The sequence below is a fragment of the Cupressus sempervirens genome, chromosome 4 (assembly GCF_028749045.1).
Source record: "Cupressus sempervirens isolate cs-2001-9-10 chromosome 4, ASM2874904v1, whole genome shotgun sequence".
Taxonomy (NCBI): domain Eukaryota; kingdom Viridiplantae; phylum Streptophyta; class Pinopsida; order Cupressales; family Cupressaceae; genus Cupressus; species Cupressus sempervirens.
In genome coordinates, this window is record NC_143121.1 from 298,178,767 (window position 1) to 298,206,492 (window position 27,726).

At 34.2% G+C, this 27,726-nt stretch overlaps 1 pseudogene; it reads left to right on the forward strand.

The window, feature by feature from the left end:
* Positions 1-27,726, forward strand: part of LOC149561190 (uncharacterized) — a 186,729-nt pseudogene that overhangs the window by 12,004 nt on the left and 146,999 nt on the right.

Sequence of the window (27,726 nt, forward strand, 5' to 3'; positions counted from 1 at the left end):
TGAGCCGATCCCTCATGGGCAGACTCATGGACACTAACAGCTCTGCCACGACCACAGCCTCTACCACGACCTCTAATAGATGACCTAGTCCCATATACCATTATGCAATAGTGCAAAGTACAATTACAATCACATGTTGCAATAGACTAAGTTCAATTCTATGTTTAGGTTTAAGTTAAATTTCTAGTTTTGAAACTAAGTGTTGAAGTATGAAAAATATGCAAGTAACAGTTCAAGTTCTATCTCAGTTCACCTAGTTTTAAGTTCGAAAAGATACACTTAATAGTTCAAAGTTTTAGTTGTTCCAAAATACCCAGAGCTCCCAATGTAGAAACTCGGGCTCTGATACCAAATGTAATGCCTCGCCAAGGGATCCAAAGAATTAACCTAGAATCTCACTAAGTTTGGTAGCATTTTCTTTTTTTAAAACGTGAAAGTGAATACCACATATAACTTATGCACAATGACGTAAGCAATAGCAATGTCCATCTAAAAGTAAACATAACATACATAATAGATTACATTATTTAAGATCCCTTAATGTTGAATTACATCTAAATCAACTAACATTATTAAATCCATCAAATATAACAACCACATGAAATAATAATGATAAGTCCAATGTTTATTCATTACATTTCAAATGCTCAATCATCCACTGTACATGTCACAGGATATGACAAGCTCAAAAGAATATACATAAATAGAATAAGGTACATCATCCTATTCTAATCCATGATACATCAAAGTAAGGATAATCACATGATATACATGATACATCATCATAGAAGACATATACATCCATCATAAAGATCAAACATAATAAACTAAGTGCACGGTTCCTCCCAACTGTTAATAGCATCATTAGACCATCGTGGATCCTAGCCATCCCTCTGTGCATAACATTCCAAATCACCGAAGAGATCATCGGTACTAACATAGTAGGAATGTCACTCCTAATACATACAACATCATATGTAGAAAGTAATCTAACATGCAAGTAAAATCATAAGATAACATCATCTAACATATGCTAATCATCAATGAAAGGATACATATCCACCATCATGAAGGACACATCAGCCACGATGTCTCAATGAACCTCAAATGATAAGATAAAATATGAAAACCCATCATAGAGCAAATCACACAAAATCAGTCTAAAGGGTTAAAAATCATGAATTATGTCATCCGACACATTCAATGGGTAGAATATCCAGATACTTGTCCTAACTCACTAGGACAATTGGCTTAAAGGTTTGGGATTTGGACTTGAGAATTTATCTCCCTTCTCTTATCATTGAGATAGTATAATAGGGTACACTCATCTTGGCAATTCAGGTAAGTCGATACTCGGTACCTGCAACCTGCAGAAAAACTATGTATGTACATACAATATATATAATGCTAAGCTAAACAGACAATGGTATGAAGTCATGCATCGTGTAGATCTCGACTAAGTAGGTGACTACGAATCCCTTCCTTAACCACATTAGAAACGCCATACAATAAGAAAACACGCACACCATACACATGCAAGTATGGGGTAAGTATCCATAATAAAACACATGAGATAATAAACCATCTAACTAATCATCAACAATAACTGAAAGCAATGTAATGATCATCATGTATGCATGAAATGTAAAGTCTAAATGATCTCACCATATAAACACTGAATCCATAACATAATGTCTGATAGTGTCAAAACAATACCACTAATTCCATCAACATAAAACTAGTCCATCATAGTTTGATAATAACAACAATATGTCCAGAAAATATATGAACGAAGGTAGGCACTACAATATATATATATATATATATATATATATATATATATATATATATATATATATATATATATATATATATATATATATATATATATATATATATATATATATATATATATACACACACATACATACATACATACATACATACATACATACATACATATATATATATATATAGAATTTTCCCAACTAAATCGATAGGGGAATTATGAGAAAACAATTGAATCTATATAAAACAATATTTATATCTTTTGCAAACCCTATTCATATTGGAATATGGTTCTCTAATTTTTTACAAATGAGGGTTTCTAATTCACAACTCATATATAGATGATCTTGAAACAATGAAGAATGAAATTTACAACAAGAGTTTTAACCATATCGAAATTTCTGAAATCAAATTCATCTAGACATGAAGAAGACAAAGAGATCAAAGAACATAACCTATTGCACAAAACCCACAAGATCCTACCTAGATCTAATGATAAAAACATGAATGCATGGAGCTCGCAAGCAATTTTCCCTTCATTTGAGAACCTTCTCAAAAATTGCTCCTCCAAATCCCACTACAGAGAAATGAACTCTAATTTCTTAATAAAGAGTTTTCTCCCAAATTAGGGCTTCAATTGTACAATCATCCAAAACCCTTTTTCTTAATTACTTTATTATATTTAATTTCATGCACCAACTTTTGCACTTTAATTAAAATAATCTTTATTAAATCAATTTCTTTTTCTCTTTAAATAATTTACAAGAGGTTTTTAATAAAATATTTATTAATTTAAATAATATTATTTAAAGTTTAAAATGAATATTTCAATTAATTGAATAATCACATTCAATTAATTTCTGCTACAATGACGAAAAAAATGAAGTTTCAAACAAAACTCAGTCGCCTTATTTCGAGATTTGCCACCTTCAAGCAGAAGCCCTATCCACAGCATCCCCTAGAGATCAAAAATAATTTGTAGCCCTTTCACAGTGAAATTTGGATAAAAAAGAAATCCCCAATACAGACCAAAAGAATTTCGAATCTATTGTCAAACAACACACCAGGCATAATTTGGAAACTCACAATATTCAAACCCTCAAAAAAGAAGATGGTTCGCATTCGGTGCATAGGAGAAGAAAGAGACCCCAAATCAGGCAGGAACAAAAAGAATTGGAAGAAAAAATTTAGAAGCAAAAATCCTTTTATTATCAAACCAAATATGCGCCAAAATCTGTGGATAATCCTAAAGCGAAGCCAGAAAAAATTAGCATCCAAAAGGAATAGCCAAAAAGGCCACGATGGATCTCTAAAGTTAATGCCATCCCTTTAGGGCAAGGCCTTGGAAAAGTTTTCTAAAAAAATGAAGGCTCCACCAAGGCACGCACTAGACAGGAAACTGCAAATTAATAACTCCACTAAAGGAAAATCACTTTATATCTTGCTGCACCAGAAAACAGGTCAAACAACATTCCAAGGAAGAATATTAGAAAGGTCTCAGCAAAGTTTTCCAGATAAAAGCACAAAATGTGATGAAGTAATCATCAACAATTCGCACAGTGAAAGAAGATGGATGGAATGCAAGGATAAGGGCATCTACACATATTGGAATGGTCCGTCAAGGAAAATTTCCAGGCTGGTACGCATTATATCTAAGATTTGGGGCAACAAGGTAAGTACTCTTAACTCATTTACAGATAAATTTTGATTTATTTTATGTCAAAATGCATAGGACAAAGAGGAAATTTTGAAAATTGATCTTCTATTTTATAAAGGGTACCATATTAAATTTCTAGACTGGAAACCAAACTTTAACAAAAGCCTCATTAAAAATATTGAAACTATCAAATGGATGGAGAGCATAGAAATCCCATCAGAATTAATGGACGAGACTACTATTAAAAGAATCAGTAACTCGTTAGGTACTGTAATTGGATTTGAAGAAAATTGAAATAAAACCAATAAAATCAAGGTTTTGTTTAAAACTAATCAAAACAACTCAGTCAACAAGAAGATCATCACAAACAGATCCATATACAATTTAACTTTCAATGAATATTCAGGAGAAATACTAAAAATTGTAGATGCAGACTTCACAAAATCTGGTATCAAAAATAATATCAAAGACCTAATTACCATTAAAAGGAGACCAGGCAAAAAAGAAGAAAGAAAGGATGAGAATATTAAAAATTCCCCAAAACAAAAAGAAGCTTAGAATGAAGAAATAAAAGAAAAATCTCCTGAGAAAGGAGATACAGATTACAGATCAGAACCAATAAATAATGAGAAGGAACTGGAGGGAACAAAGGAAATAGAAGGGAAGGAGAATATAAGCTACCAGCATTCACTTAATAATTTCAAGAGATGTAAGGACTGCTAGTTGGAAAAAGAAGTCATTAAAGAAATGGACTTGAATATCTTCAAATTAAACAAGCTCCTATAAGAAACACTCTTGATTCAAAATGACTTAATTGATCAAAGTATATTAGCAGAAGAAATACATAAGGAACATAAAGGGAAAATGATTCAAAACATAGAAATAGGGGAGACATCAGGAATTTTTGGAAGTCAGAATAAGGAACAGAATTAGGAGACTGACATATATCACATCCGGAATAATAAACCAATACAAACAGAGTAAAGATCAGATAGAAGGAAAGAACAAGAATCAGGAAAACTACTAGGAAAGGCTCCCCATGAAGAAGTAGCAAAGCAGGCGGTCATCATCCCACCAGAAGACTCTGCCCAATTAGGAAACATTACCATTAGGAAGAAAGGGAAAAAGAAGAGTTATAAGTTCTGGAAAACACCTAATGATGGGAAAGATATGTTTTCTATAGAAACAGAGAACACTAGAACAACCTTAAAAGAATCAGTATTTTCAACAGAATTAGATCAAAATTAGGAGAGCGGGCTATTAGAGAGTCCAAGAAAAAAAGATTGCTATAAAGAGGATGAGGTATTAGAGGACAAGGAACAACAAATCAACAAAAAGATAATTAAAGAAATGATCATGGAAGACATTCAGGAGGATGAGGTTTCTAATATCATAGAAAAGGTATTAGAAGAGCAAAATCTTGAAAAAATTGGTATAGCTATGAATTAGGAAGGAATGAAAACACCAATTTGTGGAAAACTAAAACAAAAACATGGCAGAAAATCACTAAAAGAACTCAGAGAGGCTGCAGGGTAAGTAAAGGATTAGACAAAGATTTTTGATGTTCTTCACAATGGGAAGGGGAAGTTCCTTCCCAAGGAGCAATGAAAATCACAACTTAGAATGCTAGGGGCCTTAATGCCTGTAGAAAAAAATGCTTATTAAAGCGTAATCTTACCTTATTTGATTCAAATATTGCATTATTGCAAGAGACTAAATTAAATAAAGCAGGAGGAATAAAGCTGAGTCAGAAATAAGGAAAATGGAAATTAGAATTTCAGCAGACAAAGGGGGCCTTAGGAGGAATGGGTATAATATGGAATCCCAGGCTAATCAATATCAAAATATTCTCCTCACAAACAAATTGGATGGGAGCTAGAGTTGTTAGTACAAAATCTAACTTACAAACAATAATAATCAATGTTTATGGACCAACACCTACAGAAGACAAACTTGCAGTCTAGAAAGTGATCATCACCTTCATCAACTCTTTACCCCTAGAAATAGTCATAATAGGAGGAGACTTCAATGCGGTATTAAGTAAGGAAGAAAAATAGGGAGGTAGTAATCAAATAAACAAAGCTATGGAAGATTTTAAAGAATGGATTCAGAAAGACTCTCTTATGGATATAAAAACAAAGAATGACATATATACTTGGAACAATAGAAGAAAAGGATATTCTTATATAGCAGAAAGACTGGACAAATTTCTTCTAAAAGGAGATCTTAGCACAAATAATTTGATCAATGCAAAAGTTCTACCCATGGCCGGTTCAGATCATTTCCCTATGAAAATGGAAATCGAAGAGCAGTTTAAACCTAACAGAAACCCCTTTAAATGTGAAAAAATGTGTTTTATGGATAAAGCTTTTATGGATCAGATTAGAGATTGGTGGCAAGAGGAACAGTTTGAGGGTTCAAAAATGTTTTGCTTGGTCTCCAAACTTAAAAGTATAAAACATTTTTTTTTAAAATGGAATAAATTACATTTTAAAAACATCTTCAAAGAGAAACTTGAATTAGAAGAAAAAATGAGTAAATTAAATGAAGAGATTCTAATGAAAGGTATGAATAATGAATCTTATCAATTAGAAAAAGAATACCTCATTAAACATGAAGAAATTCTAGCTAAAGAAGAAATATTATGAAGGCAAAAATCTAGAGAAAAATGGCTCCTAGAAGGAGATCGGAATACAAATTTTTTTCATAATAGCACTATTAATAACATAAACTATAAAACCATTTCTAAATCAGGAATCCAGAGGGGAAGCAAACTGAGAATCTAGAGGAAATTGTTGAAATAATCACCAAGTATTTCTATGATACTCTCAACAATTTTGAATCATTAGAAAAATCAGCTCAAGAAGAGTTGTTAAAACACATCCCTAAAATGATATTAAAAGAGGATAACAAATTTCTTAACAAGCCCTTTACCCTCCAAGAGGTGAAATCTGCACTCTTCATTATGAATCCGGATAAATTTTCGGGTCTAGATAGATTCCAAGCCTTCTTTTTTCAACAGTGCTGGGATATTCTAGGAGAAGAGTTGTGGAAAGCTTTAGAAGCCACACGTAAGGGAGGAGCAATTTTAACAAAAATCAATCATATGTTTCTAATGCTTATTCCTAAAAAGAATGAAAGTGTAGTGCTTGGGGATTTCAGACCTATTATTTTATGTAACACTATATATAAAGTATTTTAAAAAATCCTAGCTATTCGTCTCAAAAGCTTCCTTCCTAAACTCATTTCGGAAAGACAAACTGGATTTGTCCCTGACAGATCCATATTAGATGGCATATCAATTATACTGGAAACTATCCATTCAACTATTAAAAATAAGGAACCTTGCATGTTGCTTAAACTAGATATCCAAAAAGCATATGATAAGGTAGATTGGAGATTCCTCTGTAAAACCTTAGAGGCTTTCAACTTTTCTAGACAATGGATCAACATTGTTTTTCAATGTATATCAACTCCTAAAATTTTGATCCTCATTAATGGAACTCTGGAAGGTTTTTTTAATATCTCAAGGGGTATCAGACAAGGAGACCCAATATCCTCATTCCTGTTTATCATAATGGCATAAGCATTTGGAAGGGCAATGAAGGCAGCACAAGAGAAAAGTAAAATCAAAGGAGTGAAAGTCACAAGCGATGTTGACAACACCACCCATCAACAATTTGCTAACGACCCTATACTTGCTGGAACTAGCACTTTACAAGAGGCAGATCAAATTCAAATAATCTTGGAAACATATACCAAAGCATCAGGACAAATGATCAATGCTGAGAAATCAAAAATCTTTTTCCTAAATACAAAGACAGAAGTTGAAAATCAAATTTGTCAGAAATTAGGATTCAAAAAAAGAAATTTACCATTCAAATATCTAGGGATCTACCTTGACAAGAGTACGCTTTCAAATCAGGGATGGGAACACATTCTTAGGAAAATTGATAACCATACTGAATCTTGGAAAGGAAGATGGTTAACTAAGGCAGGGAGGATAACAAAGATCAAAGCAGTCTTAGTAGCTACTTCATCCTACCAACTTTCATGTTCACATTTGCCCAAAAATATCAATGCTAAATTGTAAAGTAAACTATGAAACTTCTTTTGGAAAAGATTAGAGGACAATAAAAAAGTAGCCTTAATTAGTTGGAATAAAATATGTAAACCAAAAGAATTTGGTGGATTAGGAATAAAAAATTTGGAATGGCGGAACGAAGCACTAGGAGCCAAACAAGTTTGGAGACTCTACTAAGAAAGAGATAGGAAATGGGCTAAAATATTATTTAACAAATATCTTAATCCCTTAGATAAAACTTCATTATTCAAAATCAAAGCCTCCCCCAAGGGTTCTGCAGGTTGGAATTTTCTTATGCATAATCGTAGGTTGATCTCCAAATACCTCACTTGGGATATAGGGAATGGAGACGAAGCATTGTTTTGGGAAGATTCATGGAGTGGTAACCCCCTTTTGATAGGGGCAGAATTCTCTCAAGAAGTAATATCTACCCTTAAAACCTTATGGGGAACAAAAGTGAAAGATTATTTAGAGGAAATTGACTCAGACATGGGTAAAATATGGAAATGGAAACCATTATCAAATTGTGATATTAACTAGGAAGATAAAGAGAAATTGGAAAACATACTAAAAAATAAAACCATTATACTTAAAAATAGGGAGGACAAGCTAATATGGACTGCCTCAAAAGATGGGACATACAAAGTTAAAGAAGCATACAAAATGATCACAAATTCAAAGAAATGGGAAATCACTACTCTTTCCTTGAACCTATGCTAGGGCACAACTAGTCTTCCTAAACTAGGTACATTTCTATGGGAAGCCATGCAAAAGAGAATACTAACAATAGATAGAATTTAGAAAATGGGATTTGAAGGGCCATCTAGATGTATTCTATGTAAAGAGGATGAAGAAAATGCAGAACACGTCTTATACACATGCAAATTTTCTCAAGAATGTTGGAGGTGGCTTCAAAGTAAATTTAATTGGTCCTCTCCGTTAGCAAGTAGATGGGTAGATCACTTATTGGGGTGGCCTAAAGACGATCCAAAGAAAACCTATGGCAAACTTTGGAAAATTTCTTCGGCTATTATTCTTTGGGAAATTTGAAAAGAACGTAATTGTTGAATTTTTCTAGATCAATGTCTATCAAAACAAGACCTATTTACAAAAATAGAAGTAGCAATTTTCGAAGTAATGAACAGTGATCTTAGAAAGCGACCTAGAGAAGAAGGATCTTTTTCTGAATGGGACGCAGAAATAAAAAAACTATGGCCTTTACTTATTAATCCTCCCCTCTACTACAAAAAGAAGAATGATCTAGCTAGACTTGAGTGTAAATGGGAACCTCCCCCACTAGGATGGATGAAGCTGAATTTTGATGGGGCATCAAGAGGAAACCCAAGAAAAGCAAGAATTGGATGTATTATTAGGGATGAATCAAGTGATTGGATTGTCAAAAGATCCAAGTCTCTCAACATGGTATCAAATAATATTGCCGAACTTGAAGTAGTAGAAGAAGGAATTAACCTATGCATTAAACTTAATATTAAGAAACTTATTATAGAAGGGGATTCCCAAATCATCATTAATGCTCTCAAGAAAGGAAATACCCCAAACTGGGTGTTAAATTCCAAACTAGAAGCTATTAACAAATCTCTTTTAGCATTTGAAGAAATAAGATATGTACATATTTATAGAGAAGGCAATAAGGAGGCAGATATATTAGCCAATTTAGGCACAGATGGCTTTGATGCACTAACTTTTAATCATAACTTTAAACCATTTTTGATAGCGATATAATCATTTTCCTTCAAGCTACTGTGCATGTAGTAATTCCACACGTTTTGGGGCACAGTACCAAGATCACAAAATCTCTCACTTAAGTATTTGCATCCTTTCTAAATGATGAATTAGCAAGGAACTACTTTATTCATTCGGATGTCATCACCATTATGAGGCATCCAGAAAGTTTGATTTCACCTACTTATTTAAGGAACAGGGGCTACCTTGCCTTTCACCTTAGATTGCGTTTGGTCCTTCCAATTGATAGATAACAGTCTGGTTTGGGTGTTATGGATTCCAATATAAGTCTTTATCATGCATTTGAAAACTGCACCATGGCCTTCTATGGGCTAATTGCACAAGAGCGTTGGAATCATTTGTTAAGGCCCATAGATGATATGAGTTGTGTAGCAATTTGTCATGTTTTAGGAGAGGGAGTTTTCAATTATGAATACTCATGGAGGACCAATAGTGACATTGTTGGGCTCTGGGTAGGTTGTTTGGCTAGGGCCAGGGTAGAAAAATGGGATATCATCAAGATTACCCATAATATTTTCGAACCCTGTTGGTTAGTTGGGTTGGAAATTGTTGTCGCAAACATTGATGCCCGACTTCGGATCCCTCTTCCAGAAGATTACATGGAATTTGACGTGAATAGTCCCAAAAGTGGAAGGAGTCCTAGACGCCCTTGCATGGTAGTTAGAGACAATGTCCAATTTTTTAGAGAATGGCCATTAATGGAGGCGAGTATCAACTTTCTATTAAGATGGAGGGGAATTGTTGTAGACCATGAAAGGGACTGGTTAACTAATTACCTACGGATGTATGACGAATATATCCATCTAGATGTTGACTTTAATAATCTGGAGACTGTGGAATTCTGCTTGCTGAACTATGACAGAACTAGTAGGGGAAGGTCAACATTCGAGTTCCTGCTAGGATCCAAAGCCACCAATCTGCATGAAGCTACAGAAATCATTATGGTTTTCAAGATAGAATGATAGTAAGATGATATTTGGTCATTTTGTGTAATACTCTGACCCAAATTTTGGATTTTAGTGATATTTTAGTTATGGGTTGTTTTGTAGTTAGCAGATCTAGCTGTTATTCGGTCAAAACAGTTTGCATGGCACATTTTAAAAAAAGTGTCCATATCAAACTTTTCAGGAATACTTATGTTGCTATACATATATATCTATAGTAATGAAATGGTTGTTAGATATAATTTTGCTTTGATATTTGGATTCGGTTTTATCATAATTTTGTTATCATTTTGGATCCACTGGTTAAGCTTCCAATCTATTCTTGTTTAATTTAGTCTTCCATCTCCTGGTCTTTCATACATGCATAAATTTTGGAGCCATAATTTTCAGAGATTGGGTCCCCTTCTACAATCTCTTTCGATCATTTTGGCTTGCCCCTCTAGATTCGGTTGGAACTATCTAACCTAGCTTTAATGAATAATCAATTGTTATAACATCCATGAATATCACTCATGTTTAATTTAGATAATTTCAAAACCCAAACTTTAATCATTAATCATTACAAAACTATATATTAATTAATTGAAGTTATAAGTAAATCATTTAAATAAACATAACCGAATTTGCTATCTAATTTTAATCTGTTCCCTTATTTGACTTTATTTTCAGTTACTATTTAATATGGGCCCTCCTGGTTGCATAATGAGGTATGATAATGTTGGTTTTTTGTTAACCCTTAACATTTTGATGATTATGGTGACTAAAGACAGATTTTGATTACATCTTCTCTAATTTGGAGCTTCGACGCAAAGGCAGATTTAATATATTAGATATTACAATGAAGCTATCACTGGGGTATGCCCCTTTTACTAATGTATAATATAGGACTGAAGTCCTAGGCTAGACTGGAGGTTTTCTTTACTCGTTCTTTCCTACCAGTGCCCGTCAGAACGGGGGATCTATTTGTAATTATAATTTTAAATTAATAAAGTTAATCATGGCTACAACCGTTTATTGATAAAAATAAAATAAAATAATTTAAAGTTTATTATTTTAAATGAAACTCCTAAATAAATTATTATTAAATTAAATAAATGTAAATACACCAAAATTAGAACCTTAAAAAAATCTTTTAAAGTAATCCTTTTATTTAATTAATTTCTCAATTAATTAAATATAAATAAATATTTAATTTTTTCTTATAATTTTTTTATTAAATTATCTTTTAACATGATTTAATTATAACTAAAAATCACAACAGACCCACAAGACCAATTCCATGAACTCAATTGAAGACAAAGAACATAATCAAACTCCAGGGTCAAAATCATGAATTCACGTCACTTGACGAATTCAAAGAGGTAAAATACTTAGATACTTGTCCTACTTTCTAGGACAATTGACTTAGGTTAGGGTTTGGACTCAATAATTATCTCCCCACTTATACCATTGAGATACTATGATAGGGCATGCTCATCCTGGACATTTAGAAAAGTGAATGCCAAGTACCTATAATATGCATAAAATCCACACATGTGCATACACATATATTCTAAACTAAACATGCAATGATGGGGAGTGGTGCATCACATAGATCCCGACTAGCAAGTGACTGACTCCTTCCACTAACCACATTAAGAATGTCAATCATAAATTAAAACATACAAGTAGACCATACACATGCAAGTATGGGGTAAGTATCCATAGAAACTGCATATAAATAATCATCTACCTAATCTTCATGAGATAAATGAAATCACTAAATGAACAAAAACATATTATCATCAAAATAATCATGAACACATGGAATATCTAAGTAACTCATAAAATAAATCAACTGAGTATGAAATAACATTTAATCAAATTTGGTACATAAAATTCAACTAGGGGTAGGCATTATATCCACCCCCTATACTTAGGCTTACTCCTGAAAGCCTACAAAAAAGATTAAACCAAGCACTCACTATGCGGGACCCATTGGACCCTTTTCCACTATAGAAGGATAAGAGTCCACTAAAAACACTCTCTATGATCTACCCAAATCTCCAACTGTAGGTTCAGAAGCTTTATAGGTCTCTGGTTTGAGAGCTACGAGTTTCATTAAGGACAATTGGACGACTTGTGTCCGCATTGTCCACATGAAAAATGGTCTCCATCAAAACTCCTCTGCACTCTAGGTGCACTAGCCTACTGGAAACTACCTCCACCAGCATAAAAATGCATACTCTATGATGACTGGTCAAACTGGTTGTGCTTATTACACTATAGGTACTGAGAATCCCTAGAGTGTGAACCACCACCACCACTCTGTGCTAGAGGATAAGATCCTCCCTATTGTTGTTGTTGATTGCCTCCAGAAGAAGGATGCTTCCTACTACTACCTACTTCTTGATTACCTTTGGTCCTTGATGCTGCAAGTGCTCCCACAAATCCACCATGTTCTAAGGTGATACTCTTCTCTACAGGTATAGCCCAATGTACCTCTTGCTTGAGGGTTTTAGGCTAAAATACCTTAAGATCCCCAATGAGATGTTTACTAAGGCCCCAAATAAAAGGTTGTGCCATCGGTGGTGAGCTATCACTGATCCTCGCATAAGGTAGAAGTTCATAGAATTTTTGCTAATACTCTGCTACGGTCATAGTATACTGTTTGAGGTTGTGAAATTCATCTATGGCTGCCATTCCTCTGGTAAGAAACACTCACAAAAATTCTCTAGAAATAACTCTCATGTGATAGTAATTATATCTACTCCTAGCTTCTTCTCTTCAATGTTCCACGATGTGGCCCAAAAGAGTTCCAAGTGGGTGATGACAATCTCACTTTGACATTAGAGTCAAATTTCTATATAGTAAAACACCTATCTAGAGCAATTAGCCACTGCTTGACCACATATCCTGATCCCAACCCATTGAAATTTTTGATCTTGGACCCCTCAAGGTCCTTCATTTGAGTAGCATGAACTGACCTCTATCTATCATCATGATGGTTTCTTTGAGGACTCCTAGACCTATGCCTCTACTCATTCCCTACATGGTGTAACCCCTCATCATTTGCACCTTGAGGAGGAGGTAGCTGCTCTATAATGGTCCTCATCATTTGCCTTAGGTTGACCTCCTCTGAAGCGACCCGATGATTACTATGATGCTCTTCCCTATTCTCCTCTTGAACAGGACCTTCATGGGCAAACTCATGCACACTGATATCCCTGCCTCACCCATGGCCTATACTATGACATGATCTATGACCTCTCACTGAATATCTCATCCTAGATATAATCCTATAATAATATGCAAGTACAATGAGATGCTATAATATTCATAAGAACATACTATTGTAAAGAATAATCACAAGAAAAATATGTCTAAAATCCAATCTCAAGACTAATCCAAGTTTTTTCCTTTTGCTAGGTTTCAAAAAATTGAGTCTAAAGTTTCAAGTGTTCAAGTTATTTTAGATACATATATAGTTTAAGTTTTGTTTAAGTTAACTAGTTTGTCAACTATTGACGTTCCAATATACCCAGAGGTCCCAATGTGTAAACTCGAGCTTTGAAACTAGATGTAACATCCCACTAGGGAACCTAAAATAAATTACCCTAAAGTTTCACTAAGTTTGCCAAACATTTTTTTTTGAAAAATAATAACTTAGCAACAACAGATATAATATAGTAGAAGCAATAACATACACACATACATAAGCAACACATAAACATATTACATCTCTTAAGGTCCCATGACATTGAATCACATTTATGTTTAATTAATACTAAATCCAATAAATAACAAATCCACATCAAAGGATAACTACACGTATGAATCTATTTAAATAATATACAATTACATGATGCCACTTTCCAATGATTAGAATGCACAATCATCCATTGTACAAGTCACAAGGTATGAAAGGATGAAAGAATATACATCATAAAATAGATTACATCATCTCGTAAGATATATGAAATCAAATACAATACAATAAAGTATAACCATCCATCATAGTAGACAAGAAAAAGATGAAAGGTAATACAAAAAAAGGAACTCCAAAAATGACATTGAATTGTCAGATATCAATGGTAAAAGTAAAAAAGTAGTACCACTCGACATCATGGTAACTTAAATGGCCCACTCCCACCATGCTGAGGAGATAACCTCAAGTCCCATATAGATATCAATCCAAAAATTCAAATCCAACATCTACATCAAGGAGAACTTGAAAGCAATTTAACTCAAGGTACCAAGACACAAATGACATCTAAACCCAGAGGCAACAATGACACATAGGAAATCTACTATGTAAGTGGGCAAGTGTCATCGCATGAGTCAACTCTAAGGTTACTTTGGCAACCTCACTAGACTCTAACCCCCTAGTGACTCTATGCATTACTAGTATCCTTTTGTATAGACAAGTCATACTAACGAAGCAAGGTTGCAACCAAGCATCCTCTCTACTCCCATCCTAGTCTGTACTAGCACTCAAGACATGGGCAAGGAAAAACAACAACTCTTACTAATTCATTTTAATCTCATTTAATAAAATGTTATCACTTACTAAAAGAACTTACAATTTGTTACCTAGTCAGCCACTTAGGGCTCCAGTCTCCATTGCAAGCCACTTGCCAACGTATACATAGATTACCTACCTTAGGCTCATAAAAAAGTACAACTCATAAAATCACAATTTTCACCTCAGCCCTTTCCAAGTGACTTGAAAGCACCTATAGATAAAAGATAATAATTGCCTCATTCCTTTACAAGCAACTGAAAAGCACCTAAAAACTAATCTCAATATCACCTTAGTCCTATACAAGCAACTAGAAAACACCAAAAGATAAAAAACAATAATCACCTCAATCTTATACAAGTAACTGGAAAGCATCAAAAGATGATTGATTGAAGAATCAAATGTTACTAATGCAGGAGCATCTAGAGGTATAAGGAAAATCCTGTGTCACCCAAAAAAAATGTACTTAGACTTAGTTTTTGTTTCATGTGTTTTCATTTTTGGACACCCATTTGGGTCAAATAAAGGTTCCAACTCTCACAGTTCAACTATCAGTGTGCTAGAAAATCTTGAAAAATAGGAGCATGTAATTTGGCCATCATTTTGGTGACCTAGAAGGTGTGAATTGGCCAGATAAATGTAATTGTGATTTAGAGCATTCCAGAAAAAGAATTAGGTCAAAAGGCCCCACGGTTTGAAAGTTATTACAGTTTTTCGAGTTTTGGAGACCTCCTAAGAATGCTTCAAAGTTAGGTTATGGGCATTAAATGACCTCAAAAAGGGCTAAAAAATTGGGGACAAGAAAAGCTGGTCCATAGGGCTATAGAGCGCTTCGAGAGCTTTTCGAAAATGTAAACGGTTCATCAATCAGACCTACGGTTCAAAAGTTATGCCTTTCGGAAGTTCGGTTACCGTTTCTGGATTCTTCTAGATTTGCATCGACTTCTAACACAGCTTCTAGAACCTTCTATTTAGTCGGTGGATGCCTACTAGCACTTTCTTGAATGTACTCCTAGTCCTTAACCCTCCGGGGTCTATTTAAGGAGATTTCTGGCATTGTAAAAGGCAGTTCGGAGTGGAGTTTGAGAGGAGGTACTGAAAGGAGAAATTATCTCCAGATTTATGCTATTGTAAGCCCTTAGGGCATGTTTTGAAGTTTATTTTCTCTGTACTATTTGTACTAGCTTATTTTCTCAGTTAATATAATTTTCCCTTTCTGTTGTGTCCATTTTTTTCTTGGGTTGTGTTCCCATCAAGTGGTATCAGAGCTGGTTTTCCTGAGTGTGTAGACAGAGTGCCGACTATGAGGCAGTTTGCACCAGGACTGTGTGGTTGTGTGTTTGAGTTAGAAGATGCCTCCATGAAGAGAGCATGGTGAAAGGGCCAGAGCTATTAATCTTGAGGAGGTTAGAGCCCTCCAAAGGCAGGTACAAGCATTGCAAGAGCAGCTCCGTAGAGGAGAAAATGTTGTCGCTGGTGACGACAGTGAGGATGACAATGAAGAAGAAGTTATGGGACCAGAAGGGGAATTTGACGGGGAAGTTTTGAATCATGCAGAGGAAAGGCTTTTTGGGGCCATTACTAAGTTTGGGAAAATACCTACAATTGAAGTGGGTGTATTTTCAGGAAATCTGAAACTGGATGAGTTGATCGATTGGATCAATGAACTGGAAGAATACTTTGAGTATGAGGATATCAGGGACCCAGATAGGGTTAAGTTTGCAAAAGCCAAACTGAAAGGCCATGCCAAAATCTGGTGGCAAGAGGTTCAATTGGAAAGAAACAGAAGAGGAAAGGAGAAGATCACAAGATGGGATCGCATGGTGGACAAATTGAAGAAGCAGTTCATTCCTGTGGACTACGAGCTTGATTTTTTTAAGAAGATGCATGGGTTAAAGCAAGTAGGAAGATCAGTCCAAGAATATACAGAGGAATTTTACCAACTCTTGATTAGAGCGGGGCATGCAGAAGCGAATAAGGAGAAGGTTGCTCATTATATCAGTGGGTTGCGACCTAGCATCCAGGAGGAATTAAGTCTGGTAAGAATGACCAGCGTTGAAGAGGCATACTAGCTTTCCCTACGAGTTGAAGATAAGCTAAATAAAAGGTTTGAAGGAAGACAAAGAGGGCACGGTCAAGGAGGAAGGGGAAGTGGTAGGTCATCTGGAGGCCACAATGAAATCCAAAAGAAAAATGAAGATGAGGGTACTAGCAGGAACCAGAGGAATGAGGGTTTCAACCGCTCCCGTGACCAAGACTTTGGAAATAAGAGAGGAAGAGGTAGAGGACGTGGACAAGGAAGAGGAGGCTTCCGTGGTACCTGTTTCCATTGCAATGAAGAAGGTCATCGTGCCTTTGAATGCCCTCAACGATAAGGAAGGATAGATAGGAGAGCTGAGGGCCAAGCTAGGGTTGCTCATGTGGATGAGGATGCACAATCATCACATTCAGAAGATGCAAAAAGAGGAGAGACCTTGGTAAATGAAAGAGTCCTACTAAGTGGTGAGATTGAACCAGGACAATGGAGGAGTTTGTTCCGTACCAGATGCAAGTGTGAGGATAAATGTTGTGATGTGATCATTGATGGTGGTAGCACTGATAACTTGGTATCAGAAGAGATGGTCTCTAAGCTGAAGCTCAAGAGGGAGAAACATCCCTAGCCCTATCGGATTGCTTGGGTAAAAGATGATCATAAGGTCTTGGTAAGTGAACAATGTTTAGTAAAATTCAAAATTGGGAGTTACCATGATGAAGTTCTCTGTGATGTTATTTCGATGGATGTTTGCCATCTATTGTTGGGTAGACCATGACAGTTTGATAGACATGCAGTGCATGATGGACATGCAAACACATACTCTCTAACAAAGGATGGAGTTCGCCAGAAATTGAAGCCCATGAAAAAGGAAGGTGAAAAGGTATGTAGCAGTGCTAGGATTTGTCTTGTTGATTGAAGGAAGTTTTTAGATGGCATGAAACATCAGCACATGTGCTATGCTTTGATTCCTAGGAAAGATAAAGAAGGTAGTAGTGAAATACCACTTGAAGTTTTAGATTTACTAGGGGAGTTTGGAGATATTATCTCTGATAATGTTCTAGACGGATTGCCACCAATAAGGAAAATCAGTCATCAGATAGATCTGATTCCAGGAGCTAGTTTGCCTAACAAGACTGCTCACAGAATGACTCCTACTGAAACAGAGGAGCTAAATAGACAGGTTCAAGTGCTGTTGAGGAAGGGCTTGATTCGAGAGAGCCTGAGTCCATGTGTAGTACCTGCAGTACTTGCACCAAAGAAGGATGGAGAGTGGAGGATGTGTATAGATTCTTGAGCTATAAATAGGATAACCATCAAGTACCAGTTTCCTTTGCCAAGGATGGATGACCTTATGGACTGCTTGAGTGGAGCTCAATACTTCACAAAGATAGATCTGAAGAGTGGTTATCATCAGATACAGATTCGAGAAGGAGATGAGTGGAAAATAACCTTCAAGACCAGGGAGGGTCTTTATGAGTGGTTAGTCATGCCCTTTGGATTGACGAACGCCCCAAGCACCTTCATGCGGCTCATGAATGAGGTACTTAAGAAGTTCTTGGAAAAATTTGTTATTGTTTATTTGGATGATATTTTAATTTTCAGCAAGATTTTGGATGGACATTTGCTGCATATTCGTAGTGTCCTTGAAAGGCTAAGGGAAGAGAAACTGTTAATTAATCTGTATCTTTGCAAAAAGGGAGTTAGTCTATTTGGGGTTTGTTATATCACCTAAAGGTCTCGAAATGGATCCAGAGAAGGTAAAAGCCATCTTGGAATGGCCTACTCCAAGTTCTGCTACTGAGGTAAGATCATTTCATGGTCTGGTTAGTTTTTACAGGAAGTTTATTAAGAATTTCAGTGGCATATGTGCACCCCTAAATGATACAATAAGAGGGGATAGAAAAGAGTTCAAATGGACTGTAGCAGCTGCGAGAAGTTTTGAATTGTTGAAGAAGAAGGTAACAGAATAGCCTGTGTTGGCACTTCCAAATTTTAGAAAAGTTTTCCAGGTAGATTGTGATGCCAGTGGCAGCGCTATTGGGGCTGTATTAAGCCAAGAAGGCCTTAAAAAAATGGAGGCATTATTTATTGCCAAAGGAATTTTTTTTGTATACTGATCATTAGGCATTACAATACCTAAATAGCCAAGTAATGCAGGTTGGAGTAGTTGGGTTTGATGAACTCAAGAATTTGTACCTTGAGGATCCTGATTTTGCTGAAGCATGGAAAGCTTGTAAAGAACCTGTTGCTGTAGATAGAACCAAGTGGTTAGACTATTTGATTTAGGATGGCATGTTGTTCAAGGGTAGTCAATTGTGCATACCAAGGAGTTCCATGAGTGAAAATCTGATTAAGGAGAAACATAGTGGAGGGATGGCAAGAAATTTTGGTCGAGATAAGACCATTGCCATTCTTAGAGAACATTATTTTTGGCCTCAAATTTCACAGGATGTGAAGAAGTTTGTACAGAGTTGCTAGGTTTTTCAAGTTGCCAAGGGGTTTAGTCACAATACTGGCCTATATCAGCCATTGCCTGTTACATCAAGGCCATGGGAGGACATAAGTATGGATTTTGTTCTTGGATTGCCAAGGACACAAAGGAGTAATGACTTAGTATTCGTGGTGGTTGATAGGTTCTCCAAAATGGCACATTTCATTCCATGCCGCAAAACTCATGATGTTGTCCATATATTGCAGACTTGTTTTTCGAAGAGGTGGTAAGACTACATGGTCTTCCAAGGAGCATAGTTTTTGATAGAGATACTAAATTTGTGGGGTATTTCTGGAGTACATTGTGGAAAAAGTTAAGAACCGACTTGAAATTTAGTTCCACGCATCACCCACAAACTGACGGCCAAACAGAAGTGGTAAATAGAAGTCTAGGCAATTTGCTGAGATGTTTAGTTGGGGATAAGCCCAAGGGATGGGATTTGATTCTACCACAAGAAAAGTTTGCTTACAATAACTCTATAAATAGGAGTACTAGAAAATCACCATTCCAAATTGTATATGAGAATAGCCCAAGGACTGCACCAGAGCTGAGGAAGATAGAACAAGGGGAGAGGACAAGTGCTGAAGCTGAGGAATTTGCTGAACATATCAAGCGTCTACATGAGGAGGTTCAGGCACACATTACCAAGATGAATCAAGAGTATAAAGCTAGGGCTGATCAAAGGAGAAGACATAAGGAATTCCAAGTAGGGGATCTAGTCATGGTGCACTTACGAAAAGAAAGATTTGCAGCCGGTACTTACAACAAGCTGAAAATGAAGAAATTTGGCCCCTGCAAAATTTTGAAGAAACATGACTCAGGAAATGCATATGAAGTGGAGCTTCCAGATGGTATTCACATTTCTCCCATTTTCAACATTGTAGATTTAACAGAGTATCATGATGATGGTGCAGATGAGGAGCTGGTGTTATAGCCATGTCTGATTCCTGCTTCTAAGAAGGAGGAGATAGAAGACATTCTAGATCATCGTGTGGGTAGAAGTACCAGAAATAGGCAGTATGAAGAGTATTTGGTGAAGTGGAAAGTACGATCGATCGAGGACTCAACTTGGATTTCAGCAGCTGAGGTTTCCCATTTGGGATTTCCTTTACCATTCATAAAGTGACAGGGTCACTTTTCAATCTACCCTGTGTGTCTGATGCAGGAGCATCCATAGGTATAAGGGCAATCTTGTGTCACCCAAAAAAATGTACTTAGACTTAGTTTCTGTTTCATGTGTTTTCATTTTTGGACACCCATTTGGGTCAAATAAAGGTTCCAACTCTCACAGTTCAACTATCAGTGTGCTAGAAAATCCCAAAAAAATAGGAGCATGCAATTTGGCCATCATTTTGGTGACCTAGAAGGTATGAATTGGCCAGATAAATGTAATTGTGATTTAGGGCATTCCAAAAAAAGAATCAGGTCAAAAGGCCCCACGGTTTGAAAGTTATTGCAGTTTTTCGAGTTTTGGAGACCTCCTAAGAATGCTTCAAAGTCAAGTTAGGGGCATTAAATGACCTTGAAAAGGGCCAAAAAATGGGGAACGAGTGAAGCTGGTCCATAGGGCTATAGAGCGCTTTGAGAGCTTTTCGAAAATGTAAATGGTTCGTCAATCGGAGCTACGGTTCAAAAGTTATACCTCCTAGAAGTTCGGTTACTGTTTTTGGATTCTTCTAGATTTGCACCGACTTCTAATGCAGCTTCTGGAACCTTCTATTTGGTCGGTGGATGCCTACTAGCACTTTCTAGAATGTACTCCTAGTCCTTAACCCTCCGGGTTCTATTTAAGGATATTTCTAGCATTGTAAAAGGCACTTCAGAGTGGAGTTTGAGAGGAGGTACTGAAAGGAGAAATTATCTCCAGATTTATGCTATTGTAAGCCCTTAGGGCATGTTTTGAAGTTTATTTTCTCTGTACTATTTGTACTAGCTTATTTTCTCAGTTAATATAATTTTCTCTTTCTGTTGTGTCCATTTTGTTCTTGGGTTGTGTTCCCATCAGTTACACTAAAAAAATTCACACCATTCACCTCAATTCTATACAAGAAACAAAAAAGAATTAACAAACAACAGATCAAATCTCATCATAGAAAAGACATGACATATCACCATGGTCAAGTATAAAAGATTGTATACAAAACATCATCATGACATCACATGACAACACCAAATTAATAACTCTCAGCCTCTGGTAGACATCCAAAATTGGTCAACACTCTAAGTCAACCCCAAACCCAACACAAAAGAAATCATACAATTAACAAGGTAGTTTCATAGTTTTTTTTAAATTTTGAAAACATGCAATTCGATTGAATAGTAGGGTTCAAGTTACAATTACGTTATATTTTTGACTTTATAAAGTTTACAATTTTCCCATATAACTAAACACATTTTCCTTTTTAAATATGAACACATAATTAACACTAACTCAGAAAATAGTAATACCTCTATTAAATACTATAAAATAATTTTAAAAAATAATTATTAAAGTATTTAAATTATAATGATCAAATTACTAATAAAATAATACATGATTATTAATAACCATAAGCGTTATATAAAAATATAATAAAAATTTATTTAATTTTATTAAATAATATTTAATATTATTTTAATAATTAACAATAACTTAAAAATAATATTAATTAAATTAATTATCATTAATCTAACACTAAATTTAAATATTTAATAAATTATAAAAAATTAATATATTAATAAAAACTTAGAAAAAAAACTTTAATAAAATAAGTAATTTAAAAAATGTTTTTAAGGGCCCACCAACCTGCCTTAAAAGGTCATCATATTAGCTTGCTACGGCTACAACGAAGAACTATTGTGTTAGTGGCAATGCTTGTTGCTGCTGCAGTAGTTCTGTTGGATGCACATCAACAAACTGTTAGTGTGGAGGAGAGGATGGGAGGTGAGGTGTGGTGGCCCACCTCCCACTCACAATTTAAAAAATATATTTTTTGTTTAATAAAACAAAACAATTTCGTTGCCCACCATTCAATTTCAATTTCAAATTTTTAAGAATATGTGATAAAATTATCATAGTAAAATCATTTACTATGGTAATTTTATTAACACACACACACACACACACACACACACACACACACACACACACACACATTAAAATTATCAAATAAAAGTATTTAAAATCATGTCAATTCTATACACCTAATGGTAATTTAAAAGTATTTAAAATCATCATGAGATAATTGAGATCACTAAATGAACATACAAACATCATCATCGAAATAATCATGAACACATAGAATAACTAAGTAACTCATCACATAATCAACCGAGTATGAAATAACATTTAATCAAATCTGGTAACTAACTATTGATAATCATCAAACATAATCATAAAACTGGCCTAGAAGAATCTGACAATACAACTGAAAAGTCAACTAATGGTAGGGGTAGAAGCACAAACCTGTGTTACCCATTGTGATATCTCGTAGGGTTACGGTTGAAATGTTTACGACTGTACGTACATGGCAGATTTCCCTGTTGACATGGCCTATACCATTACAACTGAAAACCTTTCAGCCGAAAGGGTTTCAATCGTAACCCTACCACTTTATATAACTACCGAAAATCACTTTTCGACTATTATTTTTACTGCAGCGGTTACGAGATTCTTGGAGAGCGGTTTAGGTGTTTCGGTCGTACCAAGTTAGCAGTTTTATTTTATTTTCATTTTTTTTAAAAGTGTTTTTTGATTAATAAATGTTATTGGTAGTCAATTTAATTATTTTTTACGTGTTTTATTAGTGAATTATTTAGATTTGTTAAATTTTTAATATATTTAAATTGTTTTTTAGATTTGTTAGTAAATTATTTAAAATACAAGCAAGAATGTAGTCAAAGATTTGGTAAAAATAAACAAAATTAACTTTGTTATATTCAAATTTGAAATTAAAATCTATCATTAATTTCTAAAAAATTATACAACACCAGTACATTTATATGAAACTTGGAAAAATTGTTTAACCCTATAGCTAAATCAAAATCTAATTTAGTTAAAAGCTTAAGTTACATGTATATACTTAGTTATAATTTAATCAAGAAATTTTTTTTTTTATCACATATACATGTACATGTACGAACATTTATTTTTCACATTTGCATGAGCAAGTTAAAATACATTAGATATGGTCTCTAAGATAATTTGTTTTAAAATACATGTACATGATTAAGTAGCACCATACATTTAATGTTGTGTATTTATATACAAGTATTTCAAATTAAATTAAACTTTTAATTATTTTAATTTATACACTTGTATGTTTATATGTGTATATATATGCATGTGTAGATCTATAGATATTTATCAAATTTTGTCTCTTGTAGCTTCACACTCATATCCTCATACATTATATACATATAGACATTATGGCATCTGGTTTAGCTTAGGGGATGCTAGTGTCCATAGAGGGGGTTAGAGTGTTGAGTTTGGCACAACATGCACATCCACATCCTCCACTAAGGATAGACAACAATTATTTAGAGATACACTTGCCAGATTATCTTGTGCTATATAGGTTCTAGACTCCTTGCTTTCCTCTTCTACCACCCTCCCTAATAGGGAGAAGATTATGGTGATGCGAGAGGAGTTATTTCATATTATTCATACTATTGAATCATACAACCCTTTTGATTATATTAGTATTGAGACATTTTATTCTTCTCTATCTCGCAGTGTCACTGGCACTGTGAAGTATAGACATGTTGACATTGAGGTCTTCATTGCCATGGTGAAGTCCATTTTTCCATTTTATACAGATAGAGCTAGAGTTTGAGGCTACTCTATGACGAAGTGTAATGATGAGCTTGTCGCACCATTTATATATCCTCGCTGGTTGGCTACTATCATAGATGGTCATAGAAGGATGAGTTCCCTTTGTATTTCTGCAAACAATTGTTTATAGAATTTCATTTACAACACGATGTTGATTACACAGATTATCCAAGTCATGTTGGATAAGGTCTAGGTAGACTTTTAGAGAGATTCAGACCTATGGACACTCTTGCACCCATCAATAAACGGGCAATGGTGCATCCAAACCTTTTGGTTATGTTGAGAGGTCTAGAGATGGTCTATGTAGGCCTAAGTGTTCCTGATGACACACTTAGGACACAAATTTATTTGAGCATTTCCACCATTGCTACACAGTTGCAGGAGATTTCTTCTAATCGGTGTGGTAGATGTATGTTATGGTCTCAAGGTACCGTTCCCATAGCTACATCATCTAGCACAAGTGTTAATGATGCATATTGGGTAGCAGACATACCTTCTCCACTAGAGGTTTTTGGAGTTTTAGATGTGGAATAATTACATCATTTGAGATCCTCTTTAGCATTTGATCTTTTGGATTCATATCGAGCATTATATATAGTCACAGGGATTCCTCTTTGTGACATCGACACTGAGATCAGTCATATTCTATCATGTACAATAGGATCATAGGGTTCACAGAGGTAGGAGGATATTCTTGCACCTTCTACTGCACTTGTTGCTACATAGGCCCCTACAACACTAGCCCTAGCTACCCAAGACCCTATAGCACCATCCTCAGCTACTAAGGACCCTACAACACCCCCCTACTTAGGATTCCACTACTAGATACCTTGGTCTATTTACCTCTATGCTTTCAGATGACATTATCGACTTGCATGCTGATGATGCTTTATCATTACATGATTCAGTCAGATCGGCAGAGCACTACATGATGCTACATTAAATATGTCTATATGTTTAAATTTATTTTAATTATGGTAAAATTTACACTTAAAGATATAGGAACATATATTATTGATACAATCTAACTTGTGTGTACATATATATGTATATATGTGTGTTTGTGTATGTACGTTATATGGTCTGAGTGATAGTATGTTACATTTTGGTGATCTGTAGACATCGACAGATCCTACACATCATGATTCTCAAGTATGTTACAATTTAAATATATATTTGATTTATATGTATGATATAATTTGTCTGTACATAATTTGACACTATCATTTGACATAGGGTTCAGACGCAACTAATAGACCCTTTTGGGGACATGGATCAGGAGGGGGATGTAGCTGATTAGATGACCTTATTTTATATGTTATTTTGGAGACATTTGATATAGTACTTTCATTTTGGATGTACATGTTTATATGGACACTTTGATGTTTTATATGTTATTTGGATACATGTTTATATGGAGACTTTGATGTTTTATATATGTTATTTGGACATATGTTTATATGGAGACTTTGATTTTTTATAGGATATTTGAATACATATTTATCTAGATACATGCTTGATATGATATTTTGAGACATTTGGTACATGATATTTTTATACATTTGATATGGGTACATTATTTTCCAGATATATTTTATTATATATATGTACATGTCTTAGATGTTATTTCATAGATGTATATGTACATATGTTCATGTTGAATGTGCATGCATGTTTTCAATATTCATATTTTTATTAATGTTTATGTACATGTTATTGATTTTTTAATGTCAAGATTAATCTTTTATACATGTTTATGTATGTGTTATTCATGTTTCTGTACATATGTTATTCATCTAAATGTCTTATTTATGTTTTCAATATTCATGTTTATGTATATGTTATTCATCTTAATTCCTTAATCTAAGTGTAATTAACTATATTTAATGACATGTCTTAAGGGGAGATCCTAAATTATACATAAGAATGTAGATTAAAATGTACATATTATATTTCATAGATATATGTATATATGTTCATGTTAAATGTAGACATGTATGTTTTCAACATTCATGTTTATGTATATGTTATTCATCTTAATGCCTTAATCTAAGTGTAATTAAATGACATGTCTTAAGGGGAGATCCTAAATTATACATAAGAATGTAGATTAAAATGTATTTTTTTATTTCATAGATGTATGTATATATGTTCATGTTAAAAGTAGAAATGTATGTTTTCAATATTCACATTTTTATGTATATTTTATTTATCTTAATGTCTTTATCTAAGTGTAATTAACTATATTTAATGACATGTCTTCAGAGGAGATCCTAAATTATACATAAGAATGTAGATTAATGTATATTTTATTTCATAGATGTATGTAAATATTTTCATGTTACATGTATGTTTTCAATATTCATGTTTATGTATATGTTATTATTTTTAATTCCTTAATCTAAGTATAATTAACTATATTTAATGACATGTCTTAAAAGGGGAGATCCTAAATTATACATATATAAGAATGTAGATTAATGCACAAGTAAGAACATAACATATACATGCACATAAGAACATATAATGAGTATGACCTAAAGAATACATGTTACAACATTTAATTAATAAAAGTTAATGCATATAAGAACATAAAGATTATACACATAAATACATAAGAGAATTAACAATTATAAGAAAACATAAACAATGTATATAAATACATACAAATACTAAAGGGTTGTCTTAAGGAGAGGTCCTAAAAGGTGTTACTAAGGGGATGCCCTAATAGGTGGTCTTAAGGGGAGGTCAGGTAATAGGTGGTCTTAAGGGGAGGTTAGGTAACAGGTGGTCCTAAGAGGAAGTCTTAAGAAGTTGTCTTAAGGGTAGGTCCTAATATGTTGTCTTAAATGAGATATCCATGTCTAATTTAAAATAACAAAACATGTCTAATTTCACATATCTAAGATAAATGATCTAATGTATACAAAATTATAATACAAATATCCTGTCAACATTAAATGTGAAAGTATAAGAGCTATATAGACATAGTTGAACTAGAGCTCCACAATAAGTACATAGGTAAACAATAGCTCCACAAACATTGTATTGTTAGGATCCTCTCTAATTTTTATTATCTCTAGAAGTTTTTCATGTTCTTAAATAGACAGTTTCCACTTTTGATTTCCATGATGTCCTCTTCTTTGTATTGCTTCAAATTGTAACCTTGTTGCTATAACATGGTTACTGTAATATAAAACTTTTCCTCTAGGCTTGTATTTAATAAATTCAATACCACTATCAGTTACCCTTTTTCGTTGATAATATGTTCCTTCAATAACAACTGATCCAATTAGATATGATTGTTCATCAACATCTATAGTTCCTTCTATCAACTAGTGTTTTATTTTTGTGCATCTTAAAAGATAATAGTCCACATTTTCTGCATTATCTGGTAAGGCTTGAACTGCAAAAATATCTCTTGCATGTATATAAAAATAGATAAATATAAATTAATTTTAAAATGAATATACATACATACATACATACATACATATATATATGCACACAAACCTGCCATAACTAAATTAGAAATGCACTCATAATCAGCTGAATATATAGGATCATGAATGTTAATGTCAATGTTAGCATCTTCAAAAGGAGGCTTTCTAACTATCTCCTTCAAAATCCAATGTGAAATATATCCATT